Below are 16,880 nucleotides of genomic sequence, written 5' to 3' on the forward strand. Positions count from 1 at the left end.
ATTTCACCCAAGAGGTGGGGAAGAGTTACCTCCTCAAAGCAGTACTGAACTGGCAAGGTCGAGGGGAGACGATGACGGCAGCTTCTGCGCGTGCCCTGTGGAGTCCCACTCTTTCAACTTCACATTGAACAGAAAGACTGTGAAAGGATCCGCAGGGAGCTGATAAGCGTTTGCTCAAGGAGGGTATTGGGTGACAGCGGTGTGAGGGAGACTTCTTACTATATATCCTCTGGTACATTTAAAATTTTTAACTATGAGAACGTATTTTCTGTTTTTAAAATTTATATTTAAAATAAACAAACTGGGACTTCCCTGGTGGTACAGTGGTTAAGACTCTGAGCTTCCACTGCAGGGGGCACAGGTTCAATCCCTGGTCAGGGAACTAAGATCCCCCACGCCATGGGGGCGTGGCCAAAAAATAGAAAAAATAAAAATATAAACTGTGGTAGGCAGCTTCTAAGATGGATGCCAGTTACCCCTGCTTCCTGATGTTCATACCTTGTGTGATTCCCCTCCCCTATGGGGTGGGCTGCAGTTATGACTCTTTCTAAGGGATAGAAGATGGAAGACATGACGGGGTGTCACTTCTGTGGCTTCTGTCACAGGTCCTCTCTCTCATTCTCGTTGGATTGCTCACTCTGGAGGAAGCCAGCTTTTCTGTCTCCAGGCGGACCTGTGGAGAGGACCGTGTGACTGAACTCGGCAATAGATCTTCTGAGGCCTGCCAATAGCCACGTGACTCTTCCCCAGGTCAAGCCTTGAGATGACTATCCAGCTCCTGCCCACGGCTTGACGGCAGCCTTGTGGCTGACCCTGAGCCAGAGGCCCCCAGCTAAGCCGCTCCTGGGTTCCTGACCCACAGAAACTGTGATAATAAGTATGTGTTGTTTCCAGCCACTAATGGAATAATTTGTTTTGTAGCAATAGATTCCTAAAACAAACAAACAAATTGCATTGATAAACATAGATAGCGTGCTTCTCATGTTCACTTTTTGATTTGGAAGATGGGCTTTTGAAGTCATTTCCCCACAAGCCATGTTAATTTAGTTGATCTTTGCTTTCTTTCATTTTTAATGTGAAAACAACAGGGTTTTTTCCTGACAAAATTATATTATACTATCAAACATGCTTGTGGACCAAAGAGGGAGTATTGGTAACTTTGAGGGGAGAGAGAGAGAAAGGCTCAGAGAGAGAAATAATACTTCCAAAGTTCAAAATTTTAAGAACTATTTTGTCACATAACCTTTCACCTGCTGTTATTCCCAGCATATAAAAGTTTCACAAGGTGCCAAGTGTGAGTTAACAGGTGTTATGGTATGGGATAAAAAGAAAGCTTAATTAATACTTTTAGTGGCAAAGGGATCATGGGATTCCATCCATATGATGGCTTTTGAATTTCTTTTCCCTGCTAAATGAGTCAATTGAGTTGGTAACTGATTCACTTGAACAGATGTGTCTCAATGTTACTCTAAGGAAAATGTCCTTATGTCATCCTGGCATGTACTATCACCAAAAAAAGCACTGTGCTTAATTTTAGAACCATGCATAAAAAGAGAACCACGTAAAGGAGGCTCTCCCCAGCTCTCAACACTCTTCTTTGGAAGAAAAGGAGACTGAAGTTGCTTGTCCACACTAAGATTATTCTTTCCAGATTCATGACTCTAGGGTACCTTTTAACAAAAGACCCACTTTAGTAATCAAAATTATTTTGAAGGGTGAAAACTTTACTCATATTATCATATCGAAATAGTTTTTAACTCTTCTGCAAATTCAATTTTAGTCTTGATTGTACTGTGTACCCTTTGGGAGAATAAAATAAAGAACAGCAAAAACAACAACAAAATTCTCTCTCATGTTTGAAAAACAATCACAATAAAAATGTGTTTGCTAAATAGGCTCTTCTGGCTTATGAAACATTCTGTTTAGACAAGGGGAATAAACATCCATATAATGGAGTACTATGTAACTGTTCCTCTATGGAAGTATTAAACAGCTATTAAAAAGCAATAATAGAATTCAGATATCACCACTTTGCACCCCTAAAAACTAATGGACCTAAACAGTGATCATAAAGGACTATTAACACCCCAAAAAGAGAAACAATCAGACATTATATGCCTCCTCATGGAAGCTTATGAAACTGTTATGAATATAGCAAAATCCAAACTGGGGGAAACTGTATAGTAGAAATGACTTGATTTTCTTCAACAAATAAATTGCAAGGAGAAACAGAGAAAGGGAAAAGGGAAACCAATAGATTAAAAGATACTAAAGATTTAAATCACCCAGATGTAAAAGTTTTAGGAACAGGTGGTGATGATGGTGGTGCTACATTGTGAATGTTATTATTGCCACTGAACCGTACACTTTAAATTGGTTAAAATCACAACTTTTATGTTATATATATTTTACCACAATAAATTTTTTAAAGGTTCATATCACCAATACAATTATTTGGATGCCTATTGAATATATTGTTTAAAAAAAAGAGAAATAATTGGGGAAATTTGAACATGATTGATGATATTCACTTCTATTAAAGAATTATTGTCTGTTTTTTAGATGCAATAATAGTGACATTTTTATTGTGGTAAGAACATTTAACACGAAATCTTTCCTCTTAACAAATATTTATGTGCACAATACAATATTGTTAAGGCACAATGTCGTGTAGCAGATCTCTAGAACTTAGTCATCTTACCTAAGTTGTTTTTTTTTTTTTTTTGAGTTCTTATCTCTTAGAGATGTATACTGAAATATGTACAGATAAAATGATACATATTGGATCTGGGATTCAATTTTACTTGACCTACAATCTAATAAATTATCCACTTATTATTTTATGGAGCCTGGCAGAATACTCAAGACCCTTGGGTCAGAGACAAAGAACTTTATTACTCATGACACAATAAGCAGCACAAACATTAGCATATTTGTTTTGGGTCCCCTTGCTCTCGGTGCCACCGGGGTAACACAGATGGATGGCTGCACGTGCAGTGGGTTGCTTCACAGCTGTGGAACACTGAGTTTGGGGAACTCACTAGTCTTACAGCAAACAGTAAGAGCAAGAAAGACCTACTGTTTGTCCAGGGGTGGGAGTGGAGGGTGGAGGGGTGGGGAGGAGATGTTACCTCATTTCTTAAAGTTACTGAGTACACAATCAACCTTGAGCAATGGGCCTGGTGAAAGCAGTCAGGGCCTTGGCATCTTGGTCCATCCAGCAAGATCTGTAGGAACATAAGAGGCCCAAAGAAGAGTCTCTCTCCCAACAATATCATGACATGAATTTGCTTCAAAAAATCCATTGAGAAATGAGGGTTTGGTAAGTCAGTGGGAGTATAGTGAAACAAGTTTGGCCATGAGTCAATACTTGTTGAAGCTGGGTTGTGAGTATATATGAGTATATAAGGTCCACGGTACTCTTCACCGTTTTTTTGGTATATGTTTGAACTTTTCCACAATAAAAGTTTTTTAAAAATCTGTTTACTAAAGAGTTATACGATGTGTATGGATTCCAATATTTTTTAATAAAATAGAATATGCAAAAATACATATTTGTTATTTTTAATTTATGGAATATTTTGTTCTGCCCAATACTAAGAATATACTTCAAGCTAATGCTATTCCTCATTATGGTAAATATATACATTGTCATCTCATTACAAATATATGAAAGGTCTGTTTTATAGAGAGTTGTAGTCAGTTTACTGTACTTTTCCAGCCTGTCCTCTGCCAAGTGAATGTGTCTTCACATAAGCCAACAACATGAGGTCCAAGGTCTTCGATGTATCTGCTAAGAATCCTGAGATGTCATTGTACAGCTGTGAAAAGTTAATCTCCCCAGGAAAGGTAAGAGTTCACTTGAACATCATTGGGTGCCATTTTGAAAAAAATCAGAATGCTTTTAGGTTGTGCATATATATTTTTTAAACTAAACTTCTAATGTATTTCACCACTACCACCCTCATTCCCTAAGGAATGGCTCATTCCCTAAGGGGTGGATTTTATTTTGCTAGTTAGAGTGACAGAAAGTTTACTGATTGTTTAATTGAATTAGATTATTATCTCTTTCATTTTGCTAAGAAGTTATTCTCATCAAATAAAACAAAAGCAGGGACTTCCCTGGTGGCACAGTGGTTAAGGATCTGCCTGCCAATGCAGGGGACACGGGTTCGAGCCCTGGTCCGGGAAGATCCCACATGTTGCAGAACAACTAAGCCTGTGCACCACAACTACTGAGCCTGTGCTCTAGAGCCCGTGAGCCACAACTACTGAGCCTGCGTACCACAGCTGAAGCCCGCACGCCTACAGCCCATGCTCTGCAACAAGAGAAGGTCCACTGCATGGACCTAAAGTCTGTCATATAGAGTGAAGTCAGAAAGAGAAAAATACTGTATGCTAACACATATATATGGAATCTAAAAGAAAAAAAAGAGAAAAAGAAAAAATGGTTCTCATGAACCTAGGGGCAGGACAGGAATAAAGACGCAGACATAGAGAATGGACTTGAGAACATGGGGAAGGGTAAGCTGGGACGAATTGAGAGAGTAGCACTGACATACATACACTACCAAATGTAAAATAGATAGCTAGTGGGAAGCAGCCGCATAGCACAGGGAGATCAGCTGGGTGCTTTGTGACCACCTAGAGGGCTGGGATAAGGAGGGTGGGAGGGAGACGCAAGAGAGAGGGGATATGGGGGTATATGTATACATAAAGCTGATTCAGTTTGTTATACAGCAGAAACACAACATTGTAAAGCAATTATGCTCCAATAAAGATGTTAAAAAAAAAGCCACCGCAATGAGAAGACCGTGCACCACAACCAAGAGTAGCCTCCGCTCGCTGCAACTAGAGAAAGCCTGCGCGCAGCAGCAAAGACCCAATGCAGCCAAAAATAAATAAATACATACATAAATTAAAAAAAAACAAGAACCAAAAGCAAGGATCTCAAATACCTTGTTACTGTAAACAAATTTATCACCTTTTTTCCTAGTTCAGGCTGCTATAATAAAATACTACAGACTGGGTGGCTTATAAGCAACAGAAGTGTATTGCTCACAGTTCTGGAAGCTGGAAATCCAAGATCAGGGTGCCAGCACGGTCAGGTTCTGGAGAGAGTCCTCTTCCAGGTTGCAGACTGCTGACTTCTCATTGTATCCTCACATGGTAGAACTCAGAAAGCTGGAGCAAACTCTTATGACCCTTCTTAGAAGGGCATTAATCCCATTCTTGAGGGCTCTACCTTCATGACCTCATCACCTCTCAAAGGCCCTACCTCCTCATACCATCACATTGGGGGTTAGGATTTCAACATAATTTTGGAGGAACACAGTCTATAACACCTTCATAGGCCCATTTTCTGTTAGTCTTCTCTCAACATTCTTGGGGTCTCTGATGTCTAAAACATTAGTCAGCAATCTCAGATGCCCCTCTGTGTCTTTTTGGGGTAGGGGAAATAGCCAAATTTCTGAACTTTTTTTTCACAGTTCCACTCCTATATAGAGAAGAGCTAATTTCACTTCAAAAAGGATGTTTCTCTCCTAATAGGCTGGGCCACGAACTGCCTTGAATCACAGACTAGAAATGCCTTTCAACTGCTCTTTGAACACTGCATAATGTCCTGTGGAAGCTAGAAATTTCAGTGCTTTCTATATGGGACAGGTAGATAATTTGTTGAACGCTCAACTTGTTTCTTGACATTTGTGAGACTAACCCAACCAGTTTTGTGAAGGAAGCACAATATTTGTTGGAGTTATGTCAAATGCAGTGCTGTGTTTTGCCTTGATAACAGAACTCTGCTGCAGTTATTTTTTTTTTACTTTCAAAACAGGTATGATAAGTGTTTATGAAAAGCATTTGTATAATTTAATAAATAGTGGGAAACAGTTCCCTGATATTTTCAAAACTTCAGTTGCAGACCTCTACTAGGGCAACACCTTTTTCATACATTTAGGTCCCCAGACACTGAATAAATAGAAACAGCTTCATTCCAAGCTGCAGAAAGAAATTTGGTCCATGTTAGGTTTTTTTTTATGAATTAGATGATGATCAGGTGGTTCATTGTGTTAATGAGATTGGAGTTATTATTGTAGTCTAATAGTTGGTTTAGAATCCTTTAACACTCAGCTTTTCCTAAATTATCATCTTGGCTCTTCGTGCTTTAACACCAGTGGCTACCACTAAAACCACTCATTTAATTGAGTAAACAAATAAATATTCACAGCACAGGAATCAGAATGAACCATCCCAAATCTGGTTGTATAGGCTGTATATAAGAAAGATATCAACAATTCCAAAGAATAAATCTATAAGAGGCAACATTTTTAGTCCTGGGAGAATATGAAAAAAAGTCTTTATTCCAGGCCTGATGACTGCTGCCATGCTAGAGGCATAAAAAAAATCATCACTCACCAGCCTTTGTCTACACTCACCAACTCTTTAGGTAAATCGTGTACGGAATAGATTCTAAGCATTGCTTCCCTCATAGAGAACTTTCCAAAGTGAATGGTCTGTTTAGGTTACTTCTTATAATTACTATCCCTAAAACACTTGTTAATTCATAAATCAGGTCTTTCTTTTAAAATTTAGGATGAAGAATAACAATAAAATGCAAGTATTCTTGTGAAGACTCACTTTGCATGTTTGAAATCTTTAATTTGAAATAATTTTTCAATTATCTTGTTTTAGGGTGGTGTATCAACTAGGATATTCTATGATGCAAATGACAGAAAACCCAATTCATACTGGCTTAAACTATAAAAAGGAGCTTGTTGGATCTTGTAACTAAAAAGTCTAAATGTTCGGCTTCAGGCGAGGCTTATCCAGCGGTTCAAATGATGTCAGCGAGGATCCAGTTTCTCTTCGTGCTGCCTTCCTTTGACTCCAATGTTAAGTTCTATAGAAGTGGCTTCTGAGCAGTTCCAGGGCCTCTTCTCCTGATAGTGAAATGCCTCTAGCAGTCAAGACCTAATATTCTCAAATCACAGGATAGAAAGGAAGAGCATGTCTCTTCTAATAGATTCAAACTCCTGGGAGTCACTCAGTTTCATTGATTCCTTTGGCTCCTGTGCCCAATACCTATGAGCTGGATACAGATTGGTTCATCCCTAAAGCCTGAATTTGTACATATATTTTAGCTCCTTAATTTTGTTTTTCATTTGTAATATCTCATCTCACTCTTTTGGGTATTAGCCCCTTGAAAGCAACTATGGAATCTAAATTTCTTGCACTATTTCAAAGTACCCACAACAATGAATGCTCAACAAATGGAACTGAATTATATGTAACAATGATCATAATGATCATTCTTTTATTTATGCACTGTCTCTAACATCCCAAAGTACTTTGTAAAAAATATGTTAGAGTCACAGGATGACGAATGTTCTCCATTGGGAGTGGGAGGAAAGATAAGTTAGAGTGTTTATTTATTCCTTGGGTTACTTTCCTGCAAGTCTGCTTTCCTCATAAAGCCCACAGCTCCTGTCAGGCAGCCCTCTCTAGAAACAACAGCTATGGCCCTTCCTAAGTTCCAGATTGTGGGAAACCAGCCCCTCCTCTTGTCATTTCAGGCTGGGGGATGAAAAGGTTTCCTGCTATTGCTAGTTCTTGTTGGTTTCCCTTAACCCCACTCACACCTGTGTAATTGGTCCTTCATTAAACTCTCCTCAATTATCTGGTTTAAGTGTGCCATTTGTGTCCTGCCAGCATCCTGACTTACACACACATACACTATTAGAAAATCAAACTCAAACTGCCTTAAATCATCAATGGAATTTATTGAATCATGCAGCTAAACAAAAAAGATGTCTTGCTTCAAGTCAGTGCAGTGGCTCAAATGACGGCATCAAGGCAATTAGAACTGGAAGAGACTTTATTAATCAGATTGTTATCTTGATTATAATATAATTAAATTTGTGTGCAGGAGGGATGAAAGGGTTTTTTTTTGTTTTGTTTTGTTTTTTGGGGTTTTTTGCTCCATTTTGCACTAAAGAATAAGGAAAATAGTTTACTGGCCCAGTTGTTTCTGAATCCTATGTTAGCACTCTGTAAACATTTGAGATAAATAAATGAGAACTTTCAGAGGCCAAAAGCAAAACTAACTCCACAGAACTATATGGAACCTAAAGGAAAAATAATTGCTTCATCATTTTTATTTTTGCACATCATTAACTCTTTTATTCACAGTACCTGACACAGTCCTTACAGGGTAGGTTCAGTAAACTGATGGATGATGGAAAGCAGTGACTAGCTCTTTTCTCTCACGTGATGCTGGAGATGGTATAGCAACTGATGTACCTCTCTGTTCCCAAATGCTTGCTGGCCATTCCTGCCGATTTCATATAGTGGAGAGACTGAGGAAGACCAAGGGCACTACTAGTAAATGATTTATAGTAACCAAGGACAGCGAAACATGCACTAGTTTTAATTTTTTCAAATAAAAAGACTTTCACTCTGTACACAGTATTTCCAATAACACTATAATGTCAAAGTTAAAGAACAAGATAACATAAAGTATGCTTAAAAGTTTCTCGTTGTTTCAAGCACTTTGTTTTTCCCTGTGAACAATGGACAATTGTGCCTTTAAACTGAAATACTTGTATGAGATTTAACACAGCTGACTTTCTCTCAAAAAAAAAAAATTCATCTTTTACACTTTCTAAGTTAGGAAAAGATTATTTAAATGTTTTTGATTCTTTCATTTATTTCTTTTTTAGGTAACCAGTGAGTGTGTCTCTGTTGTTCCATGCTATGCCAGTGACAGCAGTTTGTCCCTTATTTAGCATGGACAAGTATAACAATCAAGAGAGTAATGTGACCATGAGAATTAATGCAAAGCACTTGCTGCCCAAGAGGCAGTAGCTGGGGTAAGATAGGGCCATGGGAATACAAGAACAATGCCCTCCTCGTCCATGCTCCCACCCAGCCAGGGCTTCCCAGAAGCCAGACCTTTGGGGGAGGTGAGAGACCACCAAGGACACTTCAACCATAGCCCACTTGGCTCTCTGGAGAACCCACACAGCATGTCTTAGTCAATTTTTTAAATTAAAAATAATTTTTTTCCCTATTCCAAAAGCAATGCATGTTTATTATGCAGAATGTAAACATTTAAGATTAACAAAAAAAGAAAGAAAGAAGAAGGTAGGAGAGAGTAGCCTTTAATTACCCCTCTTAGGAATGACCATGGTTAACATTTTGGTGTATACGCAAAGCTCACTCACTCCTTGTCTCCCTCTCTCTCTGGGATTTTACTATAAATATCCTTTTGAATATCTTTATACACCATTAATTTTATTCATCTTTTATTCCTCACAGAACCTAATACAGTCCTGCATGAGGAGGTATTCAATAAAAGGATGAATGGCTGAATGTCCGAATCAGCTCCTTTTATTCCTATGCTGCTGGAGGTTAATATAGCAACTGCTGCACCACTCTGTTCCCATGTGCCTGCCAAAGGAGTACCAGGTATTGGGACTTACCTGAAACCATCAAGGAATCACAGTATTTGCTAACTCCACTAGAAAACCCCTCCTTAAAAGGAATGCTTCACAAGTGACAGAGCCCTTAACTTGGAGCTAGAAGATAGAAGTTCGAATTACAATTGGTCATTTTACTTCTCATTTTACTTCTTTAAGCCTCCATCTTCTAATCTGTGAAATGAAGGAATTGACCTATGATGTATAGGATCCCTAGCAGTTAATATTCTATGTTATCTATATATGTCTATCTATCCATCCATCCAACCAAACATACATACATGTATGTGTGTATATATTTTTAAAATTTTTTTAGTGAAGAAAGGACCCAGGTGCTAGGCCTTGAGATGCTAGTATGACAAAATCTGGTTTTGTTTGCCTGTTTTGTAAAAACTGAAAGTCTTATAGGAAACCCAGCCAACATGCTTTTCCATGCCCACAAACACTCTCTGTGGCTAAACTGGGAAAATCAAAAGCATGAAAACCAAAAAGAAAAATAGAAAATAATGAAAGTATCTCTCTACATGTGGCTTTTATTAATTCTCAGATTCTCAGATGATTGTTGTATTCTGTCTGAGGCTCCCTTTCTTGTTTCATAGCTTTACCCTCTGTTGTGTCATTTTCAAAATACTCCCTCCCCCCATTTCCAAGGTTACAAGCAGAGAATAGCTCTTCACTGATCTGTGAACAATGAGCTCTGTTTGGTAAGAGAACTTGACAACTGAAGCAGAAGAAATCCTAATATCAAAACAGGTTGAGACAGGAAAATGATTAGTAACTCAAGTGTCTGGGTGGAAAGGGAGTATGAACTATCACCTCCTACCCATTCCTTCCCGTCAAGCTTTGAGCCATTTTAAAACCCCATACCGATTCCTGAAAGCATTGAAGAAATGATGTGTTTCCAACATGTTCTGGCTGATGCTGAGGGCTCCTTCCCACATGTGCCTCTTCACCTTGCCTGAGCAGAGGGGATGTTAAGCATGGTGGAGGGGACCAGGGGGAACCATACTTAGAAAACCCTGCTGCTAGAAGTTTGTCCGTGCAAGCGCACCGAGGCTTTCGGAACTCACCACCTCCAGAGTGTTTGCTTTTTCCAAATGATCAATCGGAACAGGTTTGTTCATTCCTAATACAGGTGAAATGCACCCAATTCTTACTTCCTCTAACTTGGGACATTCTGCCCCTATGCTTGTAGCACCACCATGCTAAGCCTGGCTGGAAATATTGTCTTTGATTCCTAGGGTCTAGGCCAGGCCTTGCTGACCCAGCTATCACTGCTGTGGCCCCCAAATGGGAGGTGTGCTTAACACCTGGGCCCTCCTATCCCTGCAGTGGTGGGGAGCCACTGCTGCTTCCACCTTGGCTAATAAATGCTGCTCCTCTTCCCCCTTCTTTTGCTTTTTTTTGTTTGTTTGTTTGTCTTTGGGGTTTTTTTTGCGGTATGCGGGCCTTTCACTGTTGTGGCCTCTCCCGTTGCGGAGCACAGGCTCCGGACGCACAGGCTCAGCGGCCATGGCTCACGGGCCCAACCACTCCGCGATATGTGGGATCTTCCCGGACCGGGGCACGAACCCGTGTCCCCTGCATCGGCAGGCGGACTCTCAACCACTGCGCCACCAGGGAAGCCCTTCTTTTGCTTTTTAAACTTAAATTTTTTAGTTTAAGAAAAGTAGTGCATAGGGTCACATGGCTCAAAAGGGTAAACCATGAAAAACCTGTTCCATCCCTGTCCTCCAGCCACTAATTGCCCTCCTGTAACAAGCAAAAATGTACATCTATTTTTTCACCCTCTTTTTACGCAAATATTAACATACTACATTTGAGAGGGGTTTTTTTTCATGTAACAAAATATTACACTGTTGCCAGCAATGAGTGAGTGCCTGTTATTCCAGCTCTCAACAACTTTTTTTTTTTTCAAGTTGAAATACAACTGATTTACAATGTTGTGTTAGTTTCAGGTGTACAGCAAAGTGATTCGGTTTCATATATATGTTCTTTTTTAGATATATATTCTTTTTTAGATTCTTTTCCATTATAGGTTATTACAAGATAATGAGTGTAGTTCCCTGTGCTATATAGTAAGTCCTTGTTGGTAATCCATTTTATATATAATAGCATGTGTATTTTAATCCCAGAGTCCTAATTTATCCCTCCCACACACACAGTTCTTTTCATTAGTACACTAAGCAACTTTTACCAAGAGTCACACTAAAGCCAGAGGTCTGTGTTCTACATCAGAGGTAAGTGCTACATCAGCGATCTAAAATCTATACCTCCTCTGAAGCTAGCACTCTGTTTGGGTCTGACTTACCAGATCAGGCTCCTTTTTCTCTTGCTCTCATGCCCCACATTGTTCCTTCCGAAACTCTGGTCCCCATGAGGACCACATCCATCACACATGTTGTATATGCCTTCACAGAGTTCAAGGTCTTTTTCTTGGAAAGATGTTCAGCCACAGTGCAGATCCATGGATGCAAACAGATTCATAGTGAGAGATGAATCTTCTCAATGATCCTCTCTACAAAACCATACAAGTTCTTTTCCAGATCAGCCCCAATTAAAAAAAAAAAAATCAGTTCCTCAGATATCACAAAAGGAAGCAGTTCTTGGGGGGGTGGGGAGGGGGAATGGAGATTATAGTACCCAAAGGTCGTCATATTAATTCTCATTCACAGACCATTCCTAACTGATGGTCTCTAGAGAGTCAAGCCAAACTGATCATTTTAAAAGTAAATAAATAGTGGCTGTATCAATTTACATTCCCACCAATGGTGCAAGAGGGTTCCCTTTTCTCCACACCCTCTCCAGCATTTATTGTTTGTAGATTTTTTTTGATACAGCCACTATGCAGAACAATATGGAGGTTCCTTAAAAAACTAAAAACAGAACTACCAGATGATCCAGCAGTTCCACTCCTGGGCATATACCCCGAGAAAACCATAATTCAAAGAGAGACATGTACCACAATGTTCATTGCAGCACTATTTACAATAGCCAGGATATGGAAGCAACCTAAGTGTCCATCAACAGATGAATGGATAAAGAAGATGTGGCACATATATACAATGGAATATTACTCAGCCATAAAAAGAAACAAAAGTGAGTTATTTGTAGTGAGGTGGATGGACCTAGAGACTATCATACAGAGTGAATAAGTCAGAAAGAAAAACAAATACCAAATGCTAACACATGTATATATGGAATCAAAAAAAAATGGTTCTGAAGAACGTAGGGGCAGGACAGGAATAAAGACGCAGACATAGAGAATGGACTTGAGGATACAGGGAGGGGGAAGGGTAAGCTGGGATTAAGTGAGAGAGTGGCATGGACATACATACACTATCAAATGTAAAACAGATAGCTAGTGGGAAGCAGCTGCATAGCACAGGGAGAGCAGCTCAGTGCTTTGTGACCACCTAGAGGGTTGGGATAGGGAGGGTGGGAGGGAGACGCAAAAGGGAGGGGATATGGGGATACGTGTATACATATAGCTGATTCACTTTGTTATACGGCAGAAACTAACACAACATTGTAAAGCAATTATACTCCAATAAAGATGTTAAAATAAATAAATAGTAAATAAATAATTGAATGAATAAACTATTTCTTACAATATTATCCCAATTAATATATGTAGAAGGAATGTTGACAATAGAAAATCAGCATTTAGCAACAGAAATAATTATTTCAGGCAAAGATAATTAATGAGTGCTAAAATGAGTGGGCAAAAGTATGATGAAAAGCAGAATATTTACATAAAGTATCCTCTCTTAGATGCTAATTAATTTCAAAGGGAAGAACTGTAACTTGACAGCAGTGAAACCTGGCAAAAATGCCATCTTAACTAAGTGATCAAGGTTAGCATCACCAGTGATGGAACACGTCAACTATATTCCTCCTGATAGAATGTACTGAGCAGGGCACGATGTCACTTTTGTGACATTCTTGCCAAAAATTCATAGCCTGAATATAATCATGAGGAAACATCAGACAAACCTAAATGAGCAACATTTTACAAAATAACTGGCCAATACTCTTCAAAGAGTCAAAGAAAGGCAAAGAAAAACTACTGTTTCATTGTCATGAAAGACAAAGAAAAACTGAGGACTGGCCCAGATTAAAGACTAACAAAGCATGAAAACTAAATGCAGTCTAAGATCTGGGATTGAATCCTGAGCAAAAAAAGTAGTAGGACAGGACAAAATTTGAATAAGGTCTGCAGATTACTTAGTAGTACTATGTCAAGTTAATTTCCTGTTTTGAAAATGGTACTGTGGGGCTTCCCTGGTGGCACAGTGGTTGAGAGTCCGCCTGCCAAGCAGGGGACGCGGGTTCGTGCCCCGGTCCGGGAAGATCCCACATGCCGCGGAGCGGCTGGGCCCGTGAGCCGTGGCCGCTGAGCCTGCGCGTCCGGAGCCTGTGCTCCACAACGGGAGAGGCCACAACAGTGAGAGGCCCGCGTACCACAAAAGAAAAAAAAAAAAAAGAAAATGGTACTGTGGTTACACAAGATGTTAACATTTGTAGAAGCTGGGTGAAGAGCACATGTGAATTCTTCTATTTTTTCTCAACTTTCTCAAGTATGAAAATATTTCAAAATGAATAGTTGAAAAAACTAAAAATAAACTCTAAAAAACATGGTTGAGAAAAATTCATTTATTATAATATTGGTTTGTGGACAGAGTAAAAAATACATATTAATTAAAAGAAATATCTTCACTCTTGAATTTAAGACTAGACAAGCAAGCTTTTTCTTTGATTAGTCATGTGTAGAATTATTCAGGCATTTCTTAAAATCACTCTAAACTCTCAGCATATACTTTATTACCAAAAGTTGAAGTTCAGTATAGCAACTGTACGTAAAAGTACTTAGATAATCTTGGTCTGTCCTTGTCACAATATCAATAGACCTCTGCTGGGAACTGTTTTATTATGACAACCGAGCACTAAATTCTCTAATCTTCAGGTCAGCAATTCCTGGGTGTATAGAAGAAGAAAGTTTTCCATTTGGCAGATGAAAAATCAAGACCCCCAAATCCCTCTCCTTAGGAAGTAGAGCTTAGGAAAAGAGCCTAGTACTTTTTTGCTGTTTGCTCTGCAATGTAGCACTTTAAATGAACTGAGTTCATTTCCAGTGGGGTTAGGGGTGACCCTGCATAACTCAGAAGCAACCTGTAGGGGAAAAAAAAAAGGCAAGTACAGTCATGGGAAGCAGAAGATTTTACATGTCACGTAGGAATATAAAATGTTATATTTAGTAGTTTCTTATGTAGATATACAAAAAAATTGAATAACTACGGGGGGGGGGGAGGTAGACCCATAATTACCACAGCCTCCACCAGATTATTTAGATAATTACCTAAAAGTTAACATATCTACTCCGTAAGATTTACTGGCCTTTTGTTCTTTTCATTTCGGAGAAATCAGCATTACTGGACCAGTTCTTGACCACAAGTGCTGTCTGAAAATTTTCTGAGGCCAATATAATGTGAACAAAAAATTAATAGTTGATCTAAAAAAGAAATGGAAAATTTTATTCGAGCCAAACTGAGGATTATAACCAAGGAGACAGTCTTTCAGAAAGCTCTGAAGACTGTTCTGCCCATTAGAGATCAAAACACAGTTATATAAGTTTTTGAGACAAAGGGTTATATGTCAAATGACTATTGACAATTTACATAATCCAGATCTACACATACAAAGCAAGTAGTGGGTCATGCTAACTAGTTTTTTGTTTTTTTGTTTTTTTTTAATTTATTTTTGGCTGCATTGGGTCTTCGCTACTGCACACGGGCTTTCTCTAGTTGTGGTGAGCGGGGAGCTACTCTTCGTTGTGGTGTGTGGGCTTCTCATTGTGGTGGCTTCTGTTGTTGCGGGGCACAGGCTCTAGGTGCACAGGCTTCAGTAGTTGTGGCACGTGGGCTCAGTAGTTGTGGTGCATGGGCTTAGTTGCTCCGCGGCATGTGGATCTTCCCAGACCAGGGCTCGAACCCGTGTCCCCTGCATTGGCAGGCAGATTCTTAACCACTGCGCCACCAGGTAAGTCCCATGCTTGTTACAAGGTTAAGAAGGAATATTATTTCCTAAGGAGGGCTGGTTAATGCAGATCCACAATACACACTAAAGGGAAGGTAGGAGGCCCAAACCGGCAAAGAAAAATTTTTATGTTTAAATTTTTCCTGTCTTGACATAAAACATGAATTTTATTTTATCAACAAGAAGAAGAAACGTTAGGATTTTTCTCCCAATCTGCATGTGAGGTCCAGGTCTAGATGCCCTGGTTTTCTTGGCCCTCCTGACTTCAGGTTCCATGAATTCTGTGCCAATTGAACTTCTGTTCTCACCCTTGCCATCCCTCTCCTCTCTTCCCATCTTCATAGATGTTGGGTTTGGACAGAAAACAAGCTCTAGATATATTAATAACCTATGAGGTTTAGCTTTCTTTCCTTGTCCAAAAGGTTTTAATGTGGGGGATTTTTTGCTTTGTCAAACCCTGTATTTTCTCTCAAATTGCTGGGTTGGAGGTAGGTTCAGAAGGTGAATCCTTACATGTCTCTGTTCTCAGGTAAGACTACTATTATACAGGAAACCAAGCACAATGACTGAAAGCTAGAGTCTCTCATCTTGCACAAGGAAGTGCTTCCTCCATCAAATCTAGGGAAGCTTATTAAACCGGTTTCTTCTAATTTCATAGAGGACTATAGAGATAATAGAGGCCATGGATATAATGAAGACTTAACATAATTTTGTCCATCTTGTAAGTATATTTCTCTCCATTTACGAAAGCTGCAGAGGATAAGGACTATGTCATTGTCATCATTCGTTATTTACTCCATTGACACCCATTCACACTAAGCCAGGCACTGGACTAGATATTGAGAACAGCAGAATAAGACATAGTACCTGCCCTTAAAAGGTTCACAGTCTGGTACAAATGAAAACAACAAATTATACTATTTGTTGTTTAAATTGTATTTTATATATATATATAATTTTACATATAAATATATTAAAACTATATTAAATTATATATACTATAGCACTGATTGTATGAAATGTTGCAGAAACCCAGAAAAAGGAACAGCTAATTCTGCTGAAGAAAGAATTCAGGGAAGGTTTCACTGTGGAAGTGTTAGGTTTCTTGACCCTTGAAGGATCTGCCAAGTGAGAAGGGGAAGAAAAAAATGGAAACACGTGGGTATGAAAAGGCATTTGGCAGGATGGGGGAGTAGGAGAAGTGTGGTCTCACAGTAGGAAAAATGAAGCAGGAAAGGAGTGACCCAGGTGATTCTAAGGAAGAAGATGATGGTTGGATATGGTCAGCTGGCACATGGCAAAGGATAGAAAGCTGAAGTCTTCATTTCTCAGACTCCCTTGCAGCTAGAGTCTGGTTCTAATTCAATG

Source organism: Pseudorca crassidens, chromosome 5 (assembly GCF_039906515.1).
Source record: "Pseudorca crassidens isolate mPseCra1 chromosome 5, mPseCra1.hap1, whole genome shotgun sequence".
NCBI classification, from domain to species: Eukaryota; Metazoa; Chordata; class Mammalia; order Artiodactyla; family Delphinidae; genus Pseudorca; species Pseudorca crassidens.